The sequence below is a fragment of the Arvicanthis niloticus genome, chromosome 8, assembly GCF_011762505.2.
Source record: "Arvicanthis niloticus isolate mArvNil1 chromosome 8, mArvNil1.pat.X, whole genome shotgun sequence".
Lineage (NCBI taxonomy): Eukaryota > Metazoa > Chordata > Mammalia > Rodentia > Muridae > Arvicanthis > Arvicanthis niloticus.
Genome location: NC_047665.1, coordinates 60564497 through 60590759, shown reverse-complemented (window position 1 = coordinate 60590759; position 26263 = coordinate 60564497). Strand labels below are relative to the sequence as shown.

Here is a 26263-nt window from a genome sequence, read left to right as displayed (position 1 = left end):
TAAGCTAAACAAAAAAATGTTTATTTTCCCATTCATTTGTTTATATGAATAAAAGTTCTCAGAATCCACAATGTATAAACATGAAAGAGAGGAACAAAATTGAGGGTGAGTCCTATTTCGTTCTAGCAACAAGAACATTTTTATCAGCAGATAACTAAGCCACAGGAGGGAGGATGTGAATCTGTCCATCTACCTGTATGTCTGTCTACCTATGTTGGTATGGCTCTATCAGATGAAGATACATTCCCATAAAATTTTGATTTTTAGACTCTTTACAATTTTTATTTTATTCTGTTCTGTGTACATGTGTGTGTTTGTGTGGGTATGTACACCTGTGTGCAGGCACCTAGGGAGGGCTAGAAGAGAGCGTCCCATTGCTTGGAGCAGGAGTTGAGCTGCCTGATGTGGAGTATGGGACCAAATCTGGTCCTCTATAAGAGCAGTCCTCAACCTCGGGGTCAGTTTCCCAGTCTCCTAGTTTTATCTTTAATGACAAGACTATAGCGGTAGAAAACACGTATGTGACTACCTAGGACTGGGAACCAGGCTTGAGAACTTCCTGCAGAAGAGATGTAGATATTATTATTATTATTATTATTATTATTATTATTATTATTAATAGTAGTAGTAGTATTTAGTATTTTGATCTTGTTTGAGGTGTTGGTTCCATAACTGAGGGTAATCACCCAAACTCACTAACCTGTACAATTGAAATGGGAGGATTTTCTAACATATAAATTATACTCAATAAAGCTGAGGGGAAGTTTTGTTGTTACATTTAATACTTATATGACAGATTTATAATATTTGCAAACATTCATTCTGTTGTATATTTATTCATAATTATTTTAATAGAATACAATCTGAAAAAAAAACCTTTAATATTTAGAGGCTTATAGATTGGAGTGAGAACAAACTTTATGTGTGTTCACGTGTATCTGTGTGTGTGCACTCAAGTGTGTACAGATGTATGTATGTGCACAAGTTATGTATATATGTGCATGATATATATGTGTATATATATATGTATGTGCATGAGATATATGTATGTATGTATGTATGTATGTATGTATATGTATGTATATGAAGCAAAAGGACAATTTCACCTGTTGCCCTCCAAGCACCATCCTTTCTTGTTGCTGTTTTGTCTTTGAGGCACGATCTCTCACTGGTCTGACACTGGGCAAGTAGGCTCGGCAGGTTGGGCAGCACTTCCAAGGGAATCCACCTGTCTTAGCCTCCCCTGTGATATTAGAATGTTGATTTTATGAGCACACACCACCTTGCCTGGATTTTTTTGCATGGATCTTAACTCAGATTCTCCTGAGTTATTTCCTCAGCTCTGGCAAGAGAACATGTTAATGAACACCTCCTGAAGATAATGACCTATAAAAGACTGTAAAGTATAATATAGATAACATGGCTAAATTCTATCTAAGAGGAACTAAGATATGAGAGAGGAGAAGGAGCCATATGCAGCTCCAGCTATCAAACAAGAGCTGTTGAAGTATGCACAGAAGGGAGTGGGCTATAACACGTTGCTATTTCAAAAGAAGTTTCCAATTGGCTTAAAAGAGTGGTATTATGATGGTTGTATTTTAAGATATTGATACTTGTAGTAGGCTAGAAAGTTCTTTCTTTGAAACTGTTTGGACTTAGGAGAAAGCTGTTAAGATTTCCATTTACATGTGTCCAAAATGTCTCAAAAATTCTTTTAGAAACAAAAGAGATGACCAAAGAGAGTGTGCAGTTGGGAAATGCTCACTACCCATGAGTTCAAACCCCTGAAACCAGTGTGAAACAGTTGACAGACAGTTCCTGTAGTCCCAGCTCTGGAGATGTGCAGAGAGGAGGGTCTTCAGGCCTCGGTGGTTAGCCAGTCTTCTCCATCAATGAGCTATAGGTTTAGTGAGAGACCTTGCCTCAGAAAGTAAGATGCAGAGAGATGGACGGAAGCACTCAGCCTCGCCCTCTGTCCTCCTCAGACACACACACCTGCATGTAGAGGGAGTGGGGGAGAGGGGAGAAAAGGAAGACAAGTTAGGGATATGTGTGTAGACTAGAGAGGACTGAGAAAGGCTGATCAAGAGCACAAAAGCAAACTAACCAACCGAGAACGGTCATGGAACTCAGTGGAGAGACTGGCAGGGAGAGGAACTTATCTGGTTCAGAGAGTTCCAGAAAGGCAAAGCACTCTGCACAGCTTTTACTCATTAGTGGATGCAGTGGGAGAAGTTAGTGTGTTTCTCCAGCTCAGGGACAGTGTTTGATTCTGGAGAAAAAGAATTTCCTTGCCTTCTGAGCTCAAAAAAGATGGAGTTGTTTGTGAGTGAAGGAAGACCTCCCATGAGCTTGTGAAACTGGGTGCACAATAGTTAGGGAGAAGACAGCATCCTCCGGGACAGAGAACTTGAGCTGAGGCTGGTGGCAGAAGGAGTGTCTATTCAGGGAGCCAACATATTTTCTAGTCCAGGTAGTGCCAGGCTTACTGCAAGGCAGGGAACCTTCCTGCTCCTAAGGGAAGACTTGCTTAACAAGAGGCGCACCACTCCAGACCTTATGAGCCTGAGGCCCTACCTACAGTGATCTATGCAACCTAAAATCATCTTGACACTTGTACAATCCAAAATCTGGAAAGGGAATCCCTCAAATGGCTGAGATTGAATTCTTCTCTTCTCAGCAGGGCTTGAGTCTCCAGAAAGGAATTCAGCAACAGAGTTTTTTTCCCCCCCCAGGAAATGTAAAATATAGCATTTCTTAAAATCTGCAGGTCACTGCTGGATAAAAAGCACTCTGTGAGAAGGAAAAGCATTGGGTTGAACATGCCAGGTGGAGAGCCATAGGTGGTTTCAGTAGGGTGTGGAACATGATGCAGACCATATGGAATGAGGAACGAGTGAGAGATGAGGAAGTGGAGAAAATACATGAAGATTGCTGCTCCAAGAAGCCAGGTCATAAATAGTACATGAGACACAAGGTGTGTGAAGAGGAGCCTTCAGCTGCGGCAGCATGCATCATTGGTGACTGTTGGCCTGGCTTCCCTGAGCATCATTTTGATATTGCTTCTATATGTATGTGTGCATGTATGTATACATCTCTTGCTTGTGTGCATCTATATGTATGTATGCTTGTGCATGCGTGCTTACAGGTGTGTAGAGGCCAGAGGTCATCATTGGATATCACTCCTCAGGTGCCATACACCTTGCATTTTGGGGAGGCAACACTGATTGTCCCAGGGTTCACTGAGTAGTTTAGTTGACCAGCAATTTCCAGGGATTCACCAGTATCCCCCTACAAAGTGCTGAGACCACCAGCACTGGACTCTAGGGACTGACTCAGGTCTTCTCGTCTGCATGGCATGTACTTTTGTAACGGAAACATCTTCCTAGCCCCCTCGCTTCAATTTATAAAAGTAAATGAGTTAAGACAAGCTCCTGCCATGGACTCCTAAATCTCTGACTTTGCATCGTATGAGAAAGCTTATGTTGTTTTTTTATGATGTAAAGTCTAGGTGGGTATTTGTACTCTAGTTATGGCCTTAAGTTCTCCTATGCCTACCTTCCAGCATTGCTCTAGACAGGCAAAGAACATACAGAACGTCCTGTGGGAGGTTTGTTCAGGCTGTGACTGGACACTGTATACATCTCTCTTCTACTGGATGTGAGAAGAATCCATTTATAACCCCATGTAACCGCAAGGGGCCAGAAGTGTGGCTCAGCTGTGTGCCCGAACTGGTGGGAGCTGGGTGTGACGAGTGTGTAGCTAGGCTCTGCCACATTATTCTACCGATTTGTTCCTGTGACTCTGCTGTCCCATACCCTTGCCTCCTAGGACCGCACCATTGATTTGAACTGGACAGTGTTTCTGTTCAACTTCCTGCTCTAATCTACTTCCTTCCTGAAGTGTTCACATCTCAGTTTCCTGTAGAAACAGCAGGGAATTGTTCCTGCTCGTAAAACAAGTCATATTGCTCTCCTGCTGCCCCAGCCCTGACCACACAGCCTCCATTTGGGAACATCAGAAAGGAGGGCAGAGGGACTGCTGGCACTCCAGAAGGCAAGGTCAGTCTCCCGTGAAACAGTTTCCTTTTTAACTCTACCTTTAGGTTCTCCATTGTGATGAACGTTGTCACCACCCTGCTTCATGGGACTTTCCCCATTAGTAATCCACACCAAGCGTAAACAAAACACACAGCAAGATAAAAGGTAGTCTTCATTACATTCAAAAGGAGAACAAATAGAAATTAACAGTGGTATTATGTCAAAGCCAGAGGCCACAGGATGTTGGGTTTGGCCTGACTTAAGACGCTTCTCAGCTCTGAGATCTGACTCTTGCTCTCAGTGGTAGATCAGCTGTGCTTGCTGTTAAATAATCACGCAGGCTGGAGTGCCCTAAGTTGGGGGCTGTACATATTGCTTCAGGCCTTGCTGGGCCCCTCTGGGTGTACGTCTGATTATAATGTTTTCAAGATGGACCACCTCTTGTTTTGACCACTGAGCCAGTACTGGTCTCAGCATGTGCTCCTTAGTCCATCTCTGGTCACTGTTTGGTTTGCTTGGTTTAGTTTTTTGAGACAGGGTTCCTGGTCATCCAGGTTAGCAAGCTTGAACTTGCTATGTATCTAAAGATGACCTTGAACTTTGAATAACCTTGCCTCCACCTCCAGGCTTGCACCAACACATCCCAATTTAAGCAGTGCTAGGAATTGACTCCAGTACTTTATGAATGCTACAGAAGTACTGGGAAGCCAGGTTATATCACAGGGACAGACATGTTCTCTCAATGTTGCTCCAATGAATAGGTCCCAGAGAGAAGATGCTAGGGACTGGAATATCATTCAAAGATGAAGGAGCATGGAGGAAGGGTGGAAAGTTTGAGAGAGATACTTCTGAAGTCCTGAGTGACACAATGTGCTGAAATATAGGTTGCACATGTACTGGTGTATGTATGTGCACACACGCACATTTATATATATATGTCCTTTAGGAAACTAAGGTAACAAAAATGTTATTCCAGAAACCCTTTTCCCAGCACCACTGAAGCCAAAGCAGAATTCTGGAATCTCACTGAGAGACTTAATCTTAGTTTAAGCAAGACAACAACACTAACAGTAACCTGAATTAGAAATGATCAAGATGTTAGATTTTCCTGAAAAGAAAAAAATTTAAAACCCTTTAAAATGTATGAAAAAAAAAAGTAGCAACTAATCTAAACATATATAGCCCTTAACCTGTGAAGGTTGGTAAAGAACATTTTCACTAAGAGTCCTCCAACTAATATGGAAAGATCAAGGAAGTGCCATGTGAATTTTAAGGTGTGTGTGTGTGTGTGTGTGTGTGTGTGTGTGTGTGTATGTGTTTGTGTATAAAAGCTGACAATGGAAAACAAACCCTCTAATCCCTCCTTCCGTGCCTTTGCTCCTGGGCAGAGAAGGAGTCAGCCATCTTGATATATTTCCTTCTTTCTGCTTGTTCTTGTTTTCCCTCCCCTATAACTCTGCTTAAGCTATGAGCTCACGTACTGACTGCTTTACATAACAGCTACGTATCTTCATCACACTTCTAATATAGTGATATATACATTGCCATTTCCAACTGAAAAAACGAAAGCCACCATGTATAGAGGCACAGAGGGAATCTCCCAGTTTGTAGCTGCCAGATGGAAATGTTTTCTCTTGTTCTTTTGTCTTTACAACCCATTTTTCTTTCTTCCAACCTTCCTCCACTGCATTCTTCTGTTTCCATTTTAAGTGTTAATGCTTAAATTCCATTCACATTCAAGAGTTCAATTTTCTATAGTTTATCTATACATTGATCATAACAGATGAAAAATCATTGTGCAGTAATATCTTCTTCTTCCTCCTCCTCTTACTCCTCTTCTGTGGCATTATATGCCCAGTTGGTCTTTGAGGGAAAGCTGAGCCTACCATGTACTATGACAGAAAATGGAAGTGATATTGAGTAAGCATTTAACCTGGGCAGTGCTAACCTCACTATGATGCTTTAATTGGGAACAACTAATGCAAAGAATCAGAGCAATTGAGGGTTTCCAAGTGCTGATGACAGCAGTTTGGGGATAACAAATGTGTCAGCAGCAGCCACCAGAAGCTGTGAGTAGATCTATGAATAAGCACATGTATGCTGTAGTGCTCATCTGAGTGTGTGTGTGTGTGTGTGTGTGTGTGTGTGTGTGTGTGTACACGCAATAAAGACATTTAAAAATATTTGGGTTTCGATTGTATTTTGTATTTGTATTTCCATTGTATTTATTAACCATTTGTCCAGACTCTTGGAGAAATGTCTATTTTAGTCTTTGCCCACTTTTAAGAATGTTTAATATTTTTATAATAATGAGTGTAATAATTATTTTGTTGATAGTGTTTTCTGAGACACAGCAGAGGGGAGTCATGGTGTCCTCCCTGGAGAGTCTCACTGTTGCTGGTGTCCACACTGGGTCACTTCTTAAAACTTAGTTATGGTTGGAGGGTTTGTCTTCTGTTGTATCATAAGTTAGTTTGCAGTATAGTGTCTCAAGTGGAGATTTAGGATATATACCAGTTTCCACAGCAATGATTTGGGTAACTTAATGTGTTCAGGTCATTATTTCAATCTTGTAGTTGTCTTTTTAATAAATTTTTAATGTAACTCACAAAATAGAAAACCCACCCTTTTAAACAAACAGTCCAGTGGTTGATAGTACATCCACGGATGTACAACATCATCATTGTTAACGTCCAGCTATTTCATTACTTTGAAAGGAAAGCTCATAACTAGGACACATTCTCCTCTCCCTTTCCCTCACACTTCTCAGTCACTTTGACCCACTGTCCCTGTGGATCTCTGTACTCTGGATGTTTCATACAGACTAAGCCATGTGATTGGAGTCCTTTGGGTTTGGCTGGTTTAGGTAGCATAGCATTTTCGGTTCATCCTTGTCATAGCAAGAAGCAGAACTTCACTCCCTTTTATGATTGAGCAATATCTCATTGTTTGAACATATCACATCTTGTTTATTGCTTCATTGGCCCATATTTATTTGGGTTATTTTCACCTTTGGAGCATAGAGGACCTTGTTGCTATGAACATTCATGTACAAGCCTTTGTGTGAAAATGTCTTCTTATTTCTTTTGTGTGTATACCCAGGTCTGGAACAGTTAGATCAGAGGGCAGCTCTGTGCTGAATTTTTTGAACCTGCTGAACCGCCAGGCTCTTTTCCAATGCAATGGTGCTATTTTATATTCTGACCAACAATGTGCAAAGGTTCCAATTCCTCTACAGTCTTGCTAATGCTGATTATTTTCTATGTTTAAAAACAGTTGTTTGGGGGTATGGTGATCTAGATCACCAGGGAAAGGCACTGCCTGCCAAGCCTGACAACTTGAGTCTAATCCTGAGACAAAGGTGGAGAAGGAGAGAACTGACTCCTCCCACAGGTTGTCTTCTGATCTTTACATGTTGGCTATGGTTTGTGGTTGTGGGTGTGTAAGTTAAAAACATTTTAAAAATGTGGGGTTTGTGGTTTATTATTTGCATTTGCATTGTATTTATTGTCCATTTAACATATTCTTGAAGAAATGTCCATTTTAATCTTTAGATCGCTTTTAATGGTATTTAATTTTTAAAGTAATGAATTGCAAGAATTCTTTTTGTTAACTTTTAGTTTTTGAGACACAGTCTTGGGTAGCTCAGACTGCCCTCAAGTTCACTATGTGGCTAAGGATGACCCTAAACTCTCAATCCTTCAACTTCTACCTTCCTAGTGCTGGGATCATATGTCACTACACATGGCCATATTTGCTTATAATGTTCTTCTGTCTTGTTATTTATTTATTTATATTTTTTATTGGATATTTTATTTACATTTCAGATGCAATCCCATTTCCCCTCCCTAGAGAACTCCTATTCCATGCCCCCGTTTCCTTTTTGCTTTTATACAATTTTTGTAAATGTTAATCAAAGGCTTTATAGGTTTAGTATTGCTCAATAACAAGATGTCCATAAAATCAGAAGTGTAACCCAATACCCAACCTAGATATATCAACTATCTTTGACTGGTGGAGACACAAGAACATCCACCTCCATGTTTCCCACACCCCTCCTCCCTCTCCCTCTCCCTCTCCCTCTCCCTCTCCCTCTCCCTCTCCCTCTCCCTCTCCCTCTCCCTCTCCCTCTCCCTCTCCCTCTCCCTCTCCCTCTCCCTCCCCCTCCCCCTCCCCCTCCCCCTCCCCCTCCCCCTCCCCCTCCCCCTCCCTCCCCCTTCTCTCTCTCATCACTTAGCTCCTCCTCTCCTCCTCCTCTCCTTTTCCTCCTCCTCTCCTTACTCCTCCCACCTTAGCTCCTCCTTCCTGTTTAAATAAAACTTTTCTCTCAAAATACAATTAGAGCATAACTATACCAATTTGTGTCAGCAAGGTACAAGATAGACCTAATACCCACTCCATCATTTTGTTGACTAACCAGAACCTCTGTCATCTCTCCTAACTAAGAGACTTAGTTCTGAACATGGCTTTTTTCTTGGCTTTAGAATGAATGTCAGCTGAAAATCATCCTCTCAAATATTTTCTCTCAAAGTAAATAGCCAGGATTGGCTATGAGACTATAAGTCTTCAACCCCATCAGAAATCCAGAATGACTGAGTTAACTAAAATTATGGGAAGCACAAAGCATAGCTTCTAAAACTTAGCCAATTTATAGAGACTGCTGAACACCTGGACAGTTCCTACTACAAAACATTGGATCATCTGATCTTCAGCCTTCTGGCCCAGGGTCATCTGACAGACCTAGTGATGCAGAATTATTAAGGGCTGATTACTCTGTCTTGGCAGATATAATCAGTCGACTATTCCACAAGTGTGTCCTAGTCTGGACAGTAATTTGTCTGTAGATGAAAAGAGGCAATTCTTGTCTAGTGGCTGTCTCACCACAACTGGAGTAACTCCAAAGATGCTCAGTTGCTTCTTAGAATCCAAGACAGGAAGCTGTCAGGAGCAGACAGGTCTCTAATCAAAATGAACATTAATACAGAAATGTTTGTAATGTCAATTCTGTGGACTTCTGACACTTTGAATACCAACTATTCATGTAAGGTAATCTGGACTGTTGTCTGTTAACTCCTCTCAGCTATATATATATATATATATATATATATATATATATATATACACCCTAACAATAAACTCAGAGTCATGAATTTGCTATAGGCCCTTAACTCACAGGCTAACCATCTCAAATCAGTTAGAAAAGTTAAAGAAGGAATGGGTCTAAGCCTTGTATTCCTAAATGTGTTGTATAGACATAATGCCTATGAGAGTAACAATATTAATCTCACTTTTATAACAATAAGAAGCTCATACCAATGAAAACTTTAAATTTGAAATCAAAGTACATTTTGTACCATTTAAGAAATTATAATTTAATCTTAATAACAATTATACATATTTCTACCAGTAGGTTACGACTATGCAGTAAATCCTAGCTAATCTTCCCTCTTCCAACAAAACCACTACTTTTCCCTAGAAAGACAGCCCAATATTAACCACCTCAGTCCCCAAGCCCAGGGAATAGGGCGCAGACTCTTCATTAACTTCTTCAAGCTGATTGTGGGCATTGAGATATTAGAAGAGGGGCAGGGGGAAGAGTAAATTGATAAGCCTCTGACGCTGTGTCTTCACTGCATCCAGCTGAAATTCCAGGACATCAGAGGTTTGAGCAGGTCTGCTCAGCTTGCCTGATGAGTAGATACACCAAGGCAGTTTATTATGCAATATACAATTCTCAAAACAAATTTTAGTATCAAGATAATTTTTTTTGAATTCTAGAATCTAGTCTTCTGGCAGCCTGCCTCTGTCATGTCTAATCCATATAATTCTGGAAATTTCTATGAGGGTATGCTCCCACCATCCTCCTATTCCCGCTTCCCTGCTCTCAAGTTCCCCAACACTAGGGAATCCAAACTTTCAGGCACCAAGGCCCTCTACTTCCACTAATTCCTGCTATGTCACCCTCAACTACCTATACAGGTGGAGCCATGAGTCCCTCCCTTTGTGTTCTTGGGCTGGAGATTTTAGAATGGTTACTCCAGCTTGTTTCTTAGGACCATTTGCTTGAAAAATTGTTTTCCAGCCTTTTACTCTAAGGTAGAGTCTGTCTTTGTCTCTGAGGTGGTTTTCCTGTATGCAGCAAAATGCTGGGTCCTGTTTATGTATTCAGTCTGTTAGTGAATGTCTTTTAATTGGGGAAATGCGTCCATTGATGTTAAGAGATATTAAGGAACAGTGATTGTTGCTTCCTGTTATTTTTGTTATTAGAGGTGGAATTATCTTTGTGTGGCTATCTTCTTTTGGATTTCTTGGAAGAGGATTACTTTCTTGCTCTTTTTGGGGTATAATTTCCCTCCTTGTATTGGAGCTTTCCAGCTATTATCCTTTGTAATGCTGGGCTTGTGGAAAGATATTGTGTAAATGTGGTTTTGTCGTGGAATATCTTGGTTTCTTCATCTATGGTAATTGATAGTTTTGCTGGGTATAGTAGCCTGGGCTGGCATTTGTGTTCTCTTACGGTCTGTATGACATCTGTCCAGCATCTTCTAGCTTTTATAGTATCTGGTGAGAAGTCTGGTGCAATTCTGATAGGTCTGTCTTTATATGTTACTTGGTGTTTTTTCCTTACTGCATTTAATATTCTTTCTTCGTTTTGTGCACTTGGTGTTTTGATTATTATGTAATGGGAAGTATTTCTGTTCTGGTCTAGTCTATTTGGTGTGCTATAGGCTTCTTGTATGTTTATGGGCATCTCGTTCTTTAGATTGGGGAAGTTTTCTTCTATAATTTTGTTGAAGATATTTATTGGTCCTTTAAGTTGGGAATCTTCACTCTCATCTATACCTATTATCCTTAGGTTTGGTCTTCTCATTGGGTCCTGGATTTTCTGGATGTTTCGTGTTAAGAACCTTTTGCATTTTGGGTTTTCTTTGACAGTTGTGTCAATAATTTCTATGGTATCTTTTGCACCTGAGATTCTCTCTTCTATCTCTTGTATTCTGTTGGTGATGCTTGTGTCTATGACTCCTGATTTCTTTCCTAGGTTTTTTATCTTGAGGGTAGTCTCCCTTTGTGATTTCTTTATTGTTTCTACTTCCATTTTTATGTCCTGGATGGTTTGTTCAGTTCCTTCACCTGTTTGTGTTCTCTTGTAATTCTTTAAGGGATTCTTGTGTTTCCTCTTTAAGGGCTTCTACTTGTTTACCTGTGTTCTCCTCAAATTCTTTGAGAGTGTTATTTATGTCCTTCTTAAAGTCCTCTATCATCATCATTAGAAGAGATTTTAAATCTGAATCTTGCTTTCCTAATGATATGAGGAATTCAGGACTTTCTTGTGTAGGAGAACTAGGTTCTAAGGATGCCAAGTACCCTTGGTTGCTGATGCTTATGTTCTTGTGCTTGCCTTTCGCCTTCTGGATCTCCTTCTGGATCTACCTGCCCTATCTCTGAGTGGAGCCTGTCTTTCCTATTATCTTGGTTGTATCAGAACTGTGTGGGGTGGGCATTACTACTGGGGTTAGAGCTAAGGCCCAAGATCTGCTCAGTGCTCAGGCCCAGACAGGAAGGAACCAATGCTCAAGACCAAGAGTGACTTCCTGGGTCCTAGTGGGTCTTGCTTACACCCTGTTTGGGGCGGGTATTGTTGTCTCCTTACCTAAGATACTGCCCAGGTTAGAGCTCCTGGGAGGCCTGCTTCCTCTGGGTTCTGTGAGATTGGGGGCCGAGCTGCTTCCCGGGATCTGCTCAGTGCTCAGGCCCAGACCACTTCTGTCTTGCTTTTACTTGCTGATCTTCCATATACTGTAAATAAAGTAGTAGCATTACCAACTATGGTTGAATTAATCTATTTCTTTTCTCATGTACTTTGGGATTCTGTTCTTAGGTGTAAATTACATTCATAGTTAGTTACTATTCTTTCTTAAAATGTAAAAGTAGTGACACTTTTATCATTATTGTTACAAAATGTCTTTCTTTGTTCCTCCCAATGATTGTGTATGGAAGCCCTTTTGGTCAGATATTAGTATAGTCACTCTAGGTCTTGTTTCATTAGTTTGTTAAGTGGCTTTTCCTCCTCCTCCTCCTCCTCCTCCTCCTCCTCCTCCTCCTCCTCTTTTTCTTTATCTTCAACCAGGTTGTATTTTTTTAATCTCAAGAGTGTGTCTTATATCATTGGCCAGAATGAGGGGACGAAATGGAGGCAAGTTGGAGCCGCTGCTGTCACCATGACCCACAGTAACTAACTAGAGATCACCCACCAGAAGTAGCAGAGTGACTCAGTTAAGGGAAAACTGCGAGATGATGGGCTTTTACTGTCTCCCGCAAGCAGAGGAATACGGAGATCATGAGGCAGAAGCAGAAAAAGGTAAATGAGAAGAAGGAGGAACCCAAGTAGCTTGTGGCTTTTTGCCCAACCCCTTGCCCTATATCTGTGTGCTTGGAGTCAGTCCTGTCATGCTCCAGTTTCTTCTTGTAGAGTTCACAGTTCCCAGCATCCATGCTTTTCCCTTTTCCCTGAGTCTGCAGCCAGTTCCTTTTGGGCTTCCTTCCTTCTCAGGTAGCCTCTCTCCTTCTGGGCCACACCTGAGGGTGAGGGAGTTACCTCTTCCCAGTATTTTTTATTCCTGTGGTGGCACACCCCAAAGTATTAAAGTGGGTTTGTAATTTTAAAGAAAGTATCTTATAGATCACAATGTCTGAATTGTGTTTTTTTAATCCATTTTTACTAATCTTTGTTGCCTTTTAATTAGAATTTTAATTCATTTATATCTAGTGTACTTACTGCTTATGTAAGATTTAAGCCTACTGTTTTAACATTTATTTCTATGGCTTACTGCATTCCTGCTAATTGTCTCTATCATGGCCTTCTACTGTGTTAAGTGGTGATTTTCTAGAATATACTTTTTATTTTACTTGCTATTTATTTTTTATAGTTTTTAAATTAAAAACTATCAAATCAGAAAGCATAACATATAAGCAAAAGACAAGTAAGTTATAAAACAACAACAACAACAAAGCAATAAAAGACCAAAATCAACCAACCAAAAAATTACAAGCAAAAACCTCCCAATATACCATTGAATTAGTTTTGTGTTGGCCATCCACTCCTGGGCATGGGGCCTGCCCTTCAGTGTGATTGGTATATCCAGTGAGACTTCACTGGAGAAAACTAATTTTTCCCCTGGAAGTTGTCAATTCTGCTTCCTCTCTTGGCACTGGGACCCGACCTGTCTTGGACCTGTGCAAGCTGCCACAGCCTCTGTGAGTTCATATGTGCGTTAGTCCTGCTGAGTCTGGAGGACACTGTTTCCTTGGTGTCTTTCATTCTTCTTCCTCTTATAATCTTTCCACTTGCTCATCCACATAGACCTCTGATTCCTCGGGGTAAGAGTTTGATGGAGACATCCCATTTAGGAGTGAGTGCTCCAAGGTCTCTCACTCTCTGCACATTGTCCAATCGAGGATCTCTATGTTCTCATACAGTGCAGGAAGAAGCTAGTAGGACATTGATCTATGAGTACAGCAGAATGATTAATGTCAGTGGGAGTCGTTGTATTTGGCTTTCCCCTAGGTCCCTGGCCTATCTAGTCATAGGTCATGTGAGCATCAGGCATGGTTCTACCTCATGGGGTGGCTTATCACTGTCTCTGTCATTGCCTTGTATTATGTTAAGTTGCTATTTCCTAGTGCATAATTTTATTTTCCTTGTTATTGCTTAACCAAAAATTTTAGTTATTTTCTTACTACTTGCCTTGTAGATTAAAGTTGCATTTTAATTTATAACAATGTAGTTCATGTTAATAAATTAATTTTAATAGTATACAAAAACCTTTTCTTTTTCATAGGAATAAACATTTCCCTTTCCTTTGTGTTATTATAATCAGATACAGGAATTTTTTTATTATGCATTGTATTCATGTATCAACATAGGCTCAAATTGTTATTTATGTAGTTTGTTTAAAACCAGAGAGAAGAAGAAAGAATTAGAAACAAAAGTCTGTATCGTCTGCATATTTTCCCATCTAATGCTTTTGGGTAAGCTTCACTTCATGTGGATTTAAATTACTATCTAAGATCTTTTTACTTCAGTTTTTTACTTTGCATATATGTGGTATGCATGTGTGTATTTTGTGTTCGTGTGTGCATGTATGCACAGGACAGTGGAGGCTGGTAATAGACACATGTCCCCCTCAGCTGTTACCCACTTTGTTTACTGAGGCAGGGCTTTCCACAGAACCTAGAGCTTGCAGATGTAATTAACCTAACTAGCTAACTTGCCTCAGGCCACCATGTCTGTCAGGTGGGTGCTGGGGACCTCATGGTTTTTCATGATGCTTCTGTGGCAAGCATTTTAAGCCATGGAACATCAGCCCTTCTTCAGTCTCTTGGTTGCTTTTAGCTCAGGTCAATTACAGACAAATTCAGTCTTCGTCTAGAAATGCGTTGATGTCTGTCACGTTTTAAAGTGTGGTTTTCTGGGTATAGCGTTCTTTGTGGACACTCCCCTGTGGGTGCTTTATCCCACTTTCATGGTTCTGGATGAGAAGTCAGCTGATAATCGGCTGAGGATCTTTAGATGTGGAATTCTTGAATTCATCCTAGTTAGGATTCTGGGTGAATAACTTGAATGTGTAGATTAGTGGTTTTCATCATATTTCGGGGAGTTTGAGCCATCATTTCTTCAAACACTTTCTGTTTTCCATGCTTTGTTAAGGTTTTCAAATCTTAAGAGGCGCTTGGTAGAGCAGCACCCAGCAAATGGCAACCCACCTAAGAGCGGGCCAGCACACGGCCGATTCCTGTCTCAGAGTAATCCGAGATGCTCCTTTTGGTTAGACCTATGGATTCTGATTGAGAGAAGGCACCCTTATGGCGGTGAAAGGGTGTGGCTGATTCCTTTCGTGCTGGAAGAAATGCCCTAGAAACCAGCCCACCTCTAGAGTGTAGGCAAGCAAGCCCACGGTGTATTTTCTTGATTAATAATATGTAAAAGCCATACTACTGTCGGCAGCATCACCCCTGAGTGGCTGGTCCTGGATGCTCTAAGAAACCAGCTGGGAAAGCCTTGAGGAGCAAGCTAGTAAGCAGCATCCCTCTGTGACCTCTGCATCAGCTCCTGCCTCCAGGTTCCTATCCTTTCTGAGTTCCTGTCCTGACTTCCCTCAGTGATACACGAATGTGGAACTGCAAACTGAAATAAACCCTTTCCTCTCCAAGTTGCTTTTGGTCATAGTGTTTTATCACAGCAACACAAACCCTAAGACAGCTTACAAGCGAAATATTTACTGATAATGAAAGATATTTAATTTAAAAATAATTTTTTGATATACAGTTCTACCATTTATTGAAAACAAGCACAATATTACATACAAATGAGAGATGGATGTGTTTGTTTACACTTATATGAGGAATTAAAGCTTTTGGGGCCTGAAAGAACATGTCCCTAACCCCAGCACTTTGAGATAGAGGCAAGTGGAGCTCTGTGAGTTTGGGGCTAGCCTGGTTTACTTGGTGAGAGGCCAGAAGAGAACTATAAGAGAGAGAGAGAGAGAGAGAGAGAGAGAGAGAGAGAGAGAGAGAGAGCGAGAGGAGTGAATGAATGAATGAAAGAAAGGGAGGGAGGGGTAAGGAGGAAGGGAGGGAGAGAAGGAAGGAAAAGTAAGCAAGTATCAAGTTTTACCTGAGTATTTGGTACTGCAGGTAAGTTGGATAGTTTTATGTCAACTTGACACAAGCTAAGTCATCTGAAAGGAGGGAATGTTAATTAAGAAAAGGCCTCCCGTAAGGCTTTTTTTAAATTAGTAATTGATGGGGAAAGGTCCAGTACCTTGTGGGCGATGCTCTCCCTGTGCTGGTGATCCTGAGTGCTATAAGAAAGGAGGCTGAGCAAGCCATGATGAGCAAGCCAGTAAGCAGCACCACTCCATGGCCTCTGCATCACTTCCTGCTTCCAGGTTTCTGCCCTGTTTGAATTTCTGTCCCAACTTCCTTTGATGATGAACAGTGATATGGAAGCATAAGCCAAATAACTCTTCCCTCCTTAACTTGCTTTTTGGCCACGGTTTTCTTCACAGTGATAGTTACCCTAAAGGAAGACGGCAGGTCATAGAGCATCTTCAGTGTTTTCAGAGTTGATCCATATTGCTATTTTTATAATCATCAATCCTGAGAATGCCACATTACTTAGATCTTACAATTGCTGGAAATTCTGTCTTAATCTGTGTCAAAATTCATTGAGTGATTTTTTTTTTAATGAAACTCAAGTTGGTAACTGAAATAATTTTTCAAAATCCAACAGTTTTGCACAATACCATCCAAAGATATACTGTTTGGTACTTATAGGCTTTGTATGGTAAAAGCACTGCAATTCACAACGATGCTCAGAACTGAGTTAGAGCAGAAGTGTTCAGAAAGCATCATTTGAGTACCATACAGAGTGTGCCTATGATGTACCTAACACCCAGGCAACAGTGAAGTCACAGGTTCTAACACAGGCAAGCACTGCCACAAACACCCCACAATCATTTTATGTTTTATTTCTAATAAAATCCTGATCATTGAGTGTTCAAAAACCTCTTACTGTCGTCAAATTTTTGCAACCTCCACATTCAGGTAGATAGTGCCATATGGATCACAACCCATAGTTTATGAAGTTAGGACCTAAAGGACCATAAAGGGTTCTGGAGTACTTGTCTCTTGAATCATCCGTCTTTGGAATCTAGGACAAACCTAAAGAACATAGTGTTTAGCACGTGGGCACAGGATCAATAATCATCTACCATGAAGATGAGGAGGAGATAGAGAAAAGTGAGAAAAATCAGGAGAGTGAGTATGTTTGCCTTAATACATTAATTAAAAAAAAAAAAAATCTAAGGTCTGCCTTGTCCATTTGAGAGCATGCAGCTCAGCGGTGTTAAATGTGATGTAAACAATCTTCACCACCTTTTCCATCTTGCCAACTAAAAGTCTGTACCCATTAAGCAATAACCCGACCTCTAAATCATAACCTCTCCTATGAAAAATAACCTCATCTCTGAACACTAACCCCCTCCCCCACCTCTAGTCTCCAATATTCTTCAGCCTTCTGTTTTGATATCTGACACCTCTAGATGCCTCATCTAATAGGATTTTGGAGTATTTGTCCTGTGGCTGGCTTTTCTCGCTGAGCTCACATACTCAAAGATCATCCGTGATGTAGCAAGTATAACACGCTGCATTCACAGTCAGTCCAAGCAACAAATACTTTTAAGAATGCAAAGCTAGTTTTGTTTTGTTTGTTCTGTCTTTTACTATGGAGCTGCAAATACTGCTTGGTGATGAAATTCCTGCCACGAAAAAGCCCTGCAAAAGTAAATAAATAAAATAGAGATTTATGAGAAAGTTAGAATCACTGAGGAAAGTTTTGCACAGAGGCATTTTGGTGATTCATTAATTAAGTCATTCATTCATTAAGTCAAACAATGAATATACTGTAATAGCTTTGATTGCCTTAGTTTCCCCTATGTGTGTGTTACGTTTCAAAACACAATGTCCCCCATGGGCACAGATACAGCATAAGTGTTCAGACTTATGAGAAAAGCACATTAAAGTTATATAACCAATTATTTTTTATTGGTTATTTTACTTATTTACATTTCAAATGTTGCCCCCTTTTCTGTTCCCCACTCCCGCAAACTCCCTATCCCCTCCCTCCTCCCCCCAGTTTCTATGAGAGAGCCCACCCACTCACCCTCTCCCACTGGGCCATCCAGCCTTCCTCTGTGAAGGACCTCAAGGGCCTTTCCTCCCATTGATGCCAGATAAGGCAATCTTCTGCTACATATGCAGCTGGAGCCATGGGTCCCTCCATTTGTACATTTTAGTTGGTGGTTTAGTCCCTGGGAGCTCTGTAGGGGAGTCTGGTTGGTTGATATTGTTGATCTTCCTATGGGTTACAAACTCCTTCAGCTCACCTATTTGTCAGTTAAAATTTAGTTTAAAAACCCAGCTAACAGTCACTTAAAACATGATAGAATGGTATTTTTCTCAGGTGTTACAGACACCAAGTGTAAGCCATCTGGTACAGTGTGGTGCACTGATGTAATGCCCCACCTTTCTTCTGTTTCTGCTTTCATATGCTGAGGGATCCTGCAGAGATGCAGGCAGGATGCTTGCTGCAGGACTCATGAAGGTGTCTGCATTTCTGGTTCAAAGAGAGGAGAAAAGCCACAGTAAACAAGAAGCTGGTGTCAATGCTTCATTTGTACGCTGTTGGCCATCTCTCTGTGTGGAAGGTCGGGAACTGTACTATTTTACCGAGACATGATGCTGACATGACTATAACATCACAGGAAGGAAGAAAAGGATGAACAATGCAAGCAACTCAGTCTTCGACTCAGACTGATGAGTCCTCAACTAGTAGCCAATGAAAACTGAATTTGCTTTTACTGAAGAACCAGCCTGCCTCAATCTTAAGCTTAAAAGCCATTTTATAGTAAAGAGAAGCTAGTTTCATTCCTGTTTATGCTTAAACCTCTGTTTCTCAAAGACTGGGCTATGCCCCACCTGTAACCTTAAGTACAAATCATTTTATATTCCATGTTCCAGGAATTGCAGTCATGTCTTTGTGTTGTTGTAAATCTCCAACCCCAAGAAGCCCGTGCAAAGAATACACACCTCAATTACAATATTTATAACCTGCACGCCTAGATTAGGCAGATTTACCACTACACTAATCTATTCCCCAGCTATGAGATCCCTTACTACTTGCGGCTCCTCCAGGCCACGTGGTTCTGCTCCATCTTCCTTCCATCTCCTCCTCCTTTGTCTTCCTCTGTCTCCTGTCTTCTCATCTTTCCCTCCTCCTCCTTCTCTCCCCTCTCTAAAACCCCCAGCTCCACCTTTCCCTTCCACTGCCCAATCACAGGCTCTAGCCTTTATTTGATCAGTTAAAATGAGGAAAAGGTTCACATGAAATCACTGGAGGAGTATGTGATCCACTCTTCCTTGGGGCAGGCCCTCTTGAGGAAGCAAAATTAACATCAAAATACAAACAATACCAGACAATCCACAACATCATTGTTTTAAAAAGTTGTTTATAGCCATCTTGCAACCCTACCTTTGATCCAAAAGTTCCATAGCCATCTATGACTACCTTGTTCTGCTTGCCTTGAAACCATGTTTTTGTGTCAGGAAGTCATTAGGACTAACTTGCTATGATATTCTGCTCCTGTAACCCTGCCTATTTTGCCTAAATCCCCCATTTAGAACCCCCTACTCCTAAACTATAAAAGCCTTGCCTTGCTCATATCTAAGGCTGACCTCTCAAACCCCACCTTAGGGAGAGACAGCCTGTGTACAAGAATAAAAAGAGCTTGCTTTAACTCATTGCTGCTTTAATAAATTGGGCCATAATGATTTGGGTTGGTGGTCTCTCTCCTCCCATCTTTGGGAATAATGTTACTTGATTGGCCGTATCTTACCTATGGATGTTTCTCTAACTGATGTGACAAGAATGATTTTTGTTAATCACTGACCATAGACCTATATATCCCTACATTTTGAACGTCCTAATTTTGAGAATCTAAGCCCACCTCAAAGTGGTTGTATTTAATGTTTGTGTGTGTGTTTGGGAATTTAATACATGTGTACAATAAAATATGATGGTATTTACCTTGTTTTCCTCTCCAACTTACTAGCACACTCCCTCCCAGCTTCATATCTATCCAATTAAGGCTGCCCATAGGCGCATGGGTTTGGAGTCATCCATTGGAACACAGGAACCTACAAACGGCCACATTCTCAATGCAATGAGTCTCCCTCCTTCAGGATCTATTGCCAACAGTTCCTCAGTAAGGAGTGGAGCCTGGAAGTCTTCTGCTCCATCCACGCTGGGATGTCGGCTGCCTTGATTTTGTGTAGGTGTCATGAAGGTAACCACAGCTGCTGTGTGCACATGATTGCAATAGCCATGTCCTGTCTACAAGACAGCATTTCATAGCCCTCCTGCCCGTTCGTCCACTCTCTGCTTTTTCCTGCTTTCTCATTCCTCCGTGGTCACTGAGCCCTAGTGGTGATAGGGTTAATTCAAACGTTCTGTTTAGGGCTGAACATTCGGTGTCTTATTCCTAGCATTTTGACTGGTTGCACATCTTTTGATTGCTGCCCATGGCAAAGAGAGGCTGTTGAGAGCAGCCAGGTCTTCTTTTGAATAACAGAAAACTCAGATGAGTGTTTCATTAAGGGCTTCCTTTGTCTTTTGGAATTAAAAGTTGTCTCTGGTCTCTGTCACAGAATGGGCCATGCACAGCGACTGTGAGGTCACGTGATCAGAGTGAAGACCCATCCAGGATAAAGGCTCACCATGTGTGATAGCTTCTGGGTCTCCCCTGAAATAGAAAACTGTCTTCTAGATCTGTAAACATTAAGAGCTAGACTTCAGGAAGCTGTAAGGGTGGGGTTTCTTTCTCAGTTTTCCCATTCAAGTGTGAAGTTGTCTAGGGCAATAGTGAAAAACAAATGTAGCCTTTTTTGCGGAGCTAGGGAGGAAGGTAGGAGAGAAGCAGCTTGGGGTCCCAGGAACCCCTTGGCACAAGAGTTTTGACATGATAAGTGAGGGAATAGATATGGGCTGTGAGCTCTGGTTCTTATCAAAGTGATCACAGCACTTTGCTTCGAAAGCCAGAATTGATAGTAATCTGTAACCCTATCCTATGAGTCTGATAACGACAAATCAGCAAATGAATCTAAATTGATGGACCTTTCTAAAACATAATAAACTTGCCTCCTCCAAGAATCAATGTCAGAAGAGAAAGGCTAAGGAACCAACCACTCCTGGAGGGAGGTTTTGTTTAATAGGCCTTACTGAAGGCTGAGCATGTTGTGTGTCTGTAATCCTAGCCTCTGGGATGCTGAGGCAGGATGAGATTGTGAGTTGGAGGCCAACCTGGGCTTTATAGCAAGACCCTGCCTGCCTCAAAATCAAACAATACAACCTCTCGGGACAAAAGATGCTCTTTGACTATGAGGTGCTTGTTGAACTGTGTATCAAGTCTTGTTTTGGATAATTGTCCTGTGGCTATGTTCAAGCATGTGCATGTATTTGTGTGTTTGATAGTAAAGGAGCGTGATGTTAAATTACTCACAAGTGGTTCGGAACAGCTTGAGGACATAGATCAATGGCAGATCAAATGTTGGGCATACATAAAGCCCAGGATTCTATCCCAAGCATCACAAGAAAAGGAAGAGATCATGAGTTAAGGATATGTCTTGTTTATTAGAGTGCTTTATGCTTCTAATGCAGAAAATTACAGGGGAAAAACTACAAAGAATTTCTATAGATTCTTTACCCAAATTCAATAGTGTCAACATTTTAACACATCAGCCTTTCTCTCCCAAACTCTTTAGAGCTAGCATGCACAAGGCCTTGGTTTGATCTCCAGAACTACATTAACTAGACATTTGCATTTGGAAGGTAGAGAGACAAGATATTTAAGGCCATCATCAGCTACATTTGCAAGTTCAAGGCTAGCCTGGGATAACATGAGGCCTCATTTAAAAACAACTTTAATGCCTCTCAGCAAAGAAAGAGAGAGAGAGAGAGAGAGAGAGAGAGAGAGAGAGAGAGAGAGAGAGAGAGAGTGATTTGTTTTTGGGTAAAGAATCTATAGGAGTTCTTTGTAGTTTTTCCCCTGTAAATTTTCTGCGCTGGAAGTTAGTCAAGACTAATAATAGCAGGGCATAATTATGAGCAAAATATAATGATATATATGTATAGAAACGTCATGATGCTGGGCGGTGGTGGTGCACGCCTTTAATCCCAGCACTTGGGAGGCAGAGGCAGGAGGATTTCTGAGTTCGAGGCCAGCCTGGTCTACAAAGTGAGTTCCAGGACAGCCCGGGCTATACAGAGAAACCCTGTCTCGAAAAACCAAAAAAAAAAAAAAAGAAAGAAACGTCATGATGAACTCTACTATGTTGTATGACAAATTTAAAACATTTAAAGAAATATCTTTTAAAATTAAATTAATTAATTTAATTTTTACTTTAATTTTAATAAATTAATTTAATTTATCACTTTATATCTCACTCATTGTCCCTCCTAGTCACCCCCTCCCATAATCCTTCCAATCCTTCCTCTGTTTTTCCCCTCCCCTTCTTCTCTGACCGGGTGGGGGCCCCTGGGTATACCCCCACCCTATCACTTCAAGTCTTTGCAAGGCTAGGCACATAAGGAAATATCTTGAGAGAAGACTTACTGTATGGCAGCTATTGCTCCAACTGTCAGACAACAAAGATAACAAAATTTCAATGGTAACAAAATTCTTCCAGCAATAGAAACCAAAAAAGTTAAGGAAGTGAAATATATTGGAAAGGTGAGGGGGATGGCACGCAGAAGTTGATGGGAAATTCTAGAACGAGGCCTAAGTGGTTTTAAAGAGGCGGTTGGCTAGGTGTCTTTCCTTAGCCTCACCTGTCCAGACATAGGTAAAGTAAAGAGTTGTGTGTGGATTCTGACCAACTTGATGTCAGGGAACACCTGATTTTACACCTGCTTTCTCACCTCAAGCCTATCTGTGAATGGCAAGGTAGAGGCCACAGCTCTCCACGCCTGGGCTTGTATGGATCTAACTGCAGTTTATTAACCTGTAAGGTTAACCTTTGACCAGCGAGTGGGTCTGGAGCTGGTAGATCCGTGCGTCTCTCTTTACCTTCCACCTGCCCATGTCTGCAGGAAGATGCTGGAAGTCTCAGCTGCTTGTGTAGAGCTGAGTGAGTAGAAAGTGCATCTCATATGCTTCCCAGAGTTGGCTCTCCCATCACTCCTACTTGTCTCTCTCACCCTGCCTCCTCTGAGTCCCGGTAATGTTCTCACGCAGCATAGATTCTGTTTCTGGACAGATGTAAGCCAAGAGAGTGGGCCATCTGTGCTCCTTGAGATCTTATAGAGGAATTCACATAGTGAGATTTTGTTGTTGTTGAAGAAACAGTTCTTGGAAGAGATGATGGAACTTATCCAAGTTGCTCATCACTAAAGGAGGTTTGTTTTTTTTGTTTTTTGTTTTTTGTTTTTGTCTGACTCTTGTTTATTCTCTGTATCTTTTGTATTCTCTATCCAACCTTGCCTATTACATTTATGTGGGGAGCTGATGATTTAGTTATTTGTTTGTTTGTTTGTTTTGTGTATATGTATGGACATAGGCATAGCACAGTGTCTACGTGTGTCAAGGTTGGAGTACAACTTGTGGGAGTTGGTTCTCACCTTCCAGAACTTGGGTTTGGGGGTTACTCAGGACACCAGGCTTGGCCTTCCCTCACTGAGCTATCTTGTTGGCACCAGTTTCGTTTTGAGATAAGATTTTTCTCTGTAGCTAAGGCCTCAAACCCCTGATCTTCTTCTTCCCTCTGAATGCTGGGATTATAGGTAGGTACCACCATGCTTGGCTACATTTTTTTTCAGCTTATTTATTTTGTTTTATATGCACGAGTGTCCTGCCTGTCTGTATGTCTGTGTACCAAGTGTGTGCCTGGTGCTCACAGGGATCAGAAGAGGGTATCAGATTCCTCGGAATTGGATTTGGGAATAGTTGTGAGCTACCATGTGGGTGCTGGGATCTGTAAGAGCACTGTCAACGAGGGTAGATACATGTAGTCAGTACAACAAAGGTTATATTTTATTATGCTGAGGGTCATCACACAATGTTCACACTCTAAATGTGTCTAACTATAGTTCTAAGCCTCTCTCCCCAAGGCTGCTCACCTATGTGACATATCTTAGCTGAAGGTCAAGTCCAGTCTCTAATAGAAGTCTCTGTTTTGAGGGTCAGGATCCTGGGGTAGACTTGCCAGGCACAGGGCAGATCAAGGTGCAGTCTCTCCAGATGTGCAGAGCAGAGCATTACTCTTAGTCTCTGCTTATATACCATCCAGTGGGTGTCATGGAGTTCTAGAACTGTGTCTGGTTATCTTGAGTGGGTGATGTTACTGAGTTCTTTGGGTGTGGTGGGGATCCTGACTATGCTATTTCTACATTTCTAAAAGGCATCTTTTTTTTTTTTTTTACAATGTTCATTACAAGCACTTTTTTTTGTTTTGTTTTGTTTTGTTTTTTGAGACAGGGTTTCTCTGAGTAGCCCTGGCTGTCCTGGAACTCACTCTGTAGACCAGGCTGGCTTCGAACTCAGAAATCCACCTGCCTCTGCCTCCCAAGTGCTGGGATTAAAGGCATGTGCCACCACTGCCTGGCCATTACAAGCACTCTTAAGTGCTGAGTTATCTCTTCAGTCCCCTTCATGTCATCTTTAAAGTTTCAGTGCCTGTCATGTATGTCAACAGGAACTTGAGATCACTTTTGTCAATGTTGATATTTCAGTGTTAGGAAAAATTAATAATCAGTATTATAGTAGAGATGATAAGAATCTTGCTGTATCAGTCAGGATAGGTTAAGCTCTGCTGCGGTAATGATCACCAAATATTAGTAGGAAAAAAAGTCTTTCTTTATGTTATACTTTAGACTAGTCACTGCAGGACAGTTGGGGTTTTCCACTCCACAGTGTTTTCTAACTAATGCTGAGGGATCTGCCACCATCTGGAGCATGGCTGGCTGTTGTGACAGAGAGAGTACTCTGGGTAATCTCACACCACCATTCAGTATTCTGTGTAAGAAGTCACAGTGGCCATGTTCTGTTCCCAACAGAGCAGACAGGATAACATCCTAACCCACAGTGGCTAGCAAGCGGTTCTGCCGTCTGTGAGCAAGGCATAAAGTCAGAAGCATTTGCAGAGCAGTCCCGGCAACCACAGAAAACCCCAAGGGGAAATGAAACTCAGGTGACAGATGTGAAGCCTCCATGCCTAACACCTTGTCTTCCTCCAGACTCTTCTCTTACACAGGAGAAGGACAATGACTCTTAGGTTTGGGTGTGTGTATAAATGCATATGAATCTTTTGCTTATTTAAAAACAAATGTAGTTCAGCTGGCTAATCACTAGATAAACCAGGCAGGTGACACATGCCTGGAATCCCAGCACTTGGGGGCTGTGGACACAGGTGGTCAGATATTTAAAGGTAGTCTTAGTTACATGGTGAGTTTAAGGCCAGAGCAAGATGTACAAGAAATCCTGTCATAAAAAAAAATAAAACTATAGAACATAGGTTTTGAAGATGTCTTTTCAGATTAATATTCTTTTTAGAGGAAGGACGTCAACAATGGCAAGATAAAAGCACAGGCTTCAACACTGCTGGATTAAATGTTATTTTTAACCTTCAGTATACTTGTGCGTGCGTGTGTTTTTTATAAGCTATCTTTATTCTAAAGACAGAGTTCTTGCATTATCCATAAAGGAATACATACATGAGAGGTTACTACTAGTCTTCGCTGTATCAATCCCTAATTTAAGTTGGTCTAGCAAGGCAGATTTTGTTGCATTTTACAATCTTGATACAGTAGAAGTGATAAGAGAGATTTTATGTAGATTTGTTTCTTTGCTGTAGATTCTGCAACACTTGTAAAGGTTGATTTTCAGTGCTTCTTCGGGACGGATGTTTATGCTACTTCTTCAGAAATGGCTTGACATGAGTGTCACACATACATCTGAAATTAGCCACTCTTCAGCTGGATGGCATCGTCTCAGCTTATTGGCAGTAATGTCATATTGGAATCTATTGAAGAGAGTTGATGACAGCTATTTCTCCTTCTTTGCCAGAATCGCCTGCCACCAGATCATACACGAAAATTAAATTGCCCTTGCACAGCATGCTCAGATCTGTATTACTGGCCCTCAGTACTTCTCCTTTTCTCCTCTGGATATCTACAAATGAATTATTTAAAAGATTATCTTTGTATTTCCCAGGTAGCAAAGTTAAACAGGTGATATATAATTACCACGGATGTCTTTCATTTTTTCTACCTTGAAAATATTTCTTTCTCATCCTGGGCACTATGGATTACCTTGAAAATGTTCCTTCCTCATCCTGGCCACTATGGCTCACCTTAAAAATGTTCCTGCCTCATCTTGGGCACCATGGGTCACCTTGAAAATGTTCCTCCCTCATCCTGGACACTATTGGTCCTCCATAAATTCTACATATGAGTGACACATAATACACATCAGTGGTTCTCTTGAGTGTCTTCTTGCCAGATGACTAAAATATAAACTTGTGATGTGTCACCAAACCTGGAAAGAACATATGGGGCAAGAGACACTTGTTCTGAGTCTTTATTAGAGACCAATAGACTAGCTTATTAT

General features: G+C 41.2%; 1 long non-coding RNA gene across 4 annotated transcripts; it reads right to left on the bottom strand.

Moving 5' to 3' along the window:
- LOC143443360 (uncharacterized) lies at window positions 1–21280 on the bottom strand. Of its 4 annotated transcripts, none has more exons than XR_013112282.1 (4): window positions 15865–21280; window positions 13265–13548; window positions 11695–11840; window positions 8281–9727 (listed from the first exon to the last, which is right to left on the bottom strand). It is a non-coding gene; the product is annotated as an uncharacterized LOC143443360 (long non-coding RNA). The 4 variants fall into 4 exon arrangements; XR_013112283.1 differs by lacking the exon at window positions 13265–13548 and having other exon boundaries at window positions 15865–18219; window positions 18780–21280; XR_013112281.1 differs by lacking the exons at window positions 8281–9727; window positions 13265–13548 and adding an exon at window positions 1–1995.
- Window positions 21281–26263: the final 4983 nt, after the last annotated feature.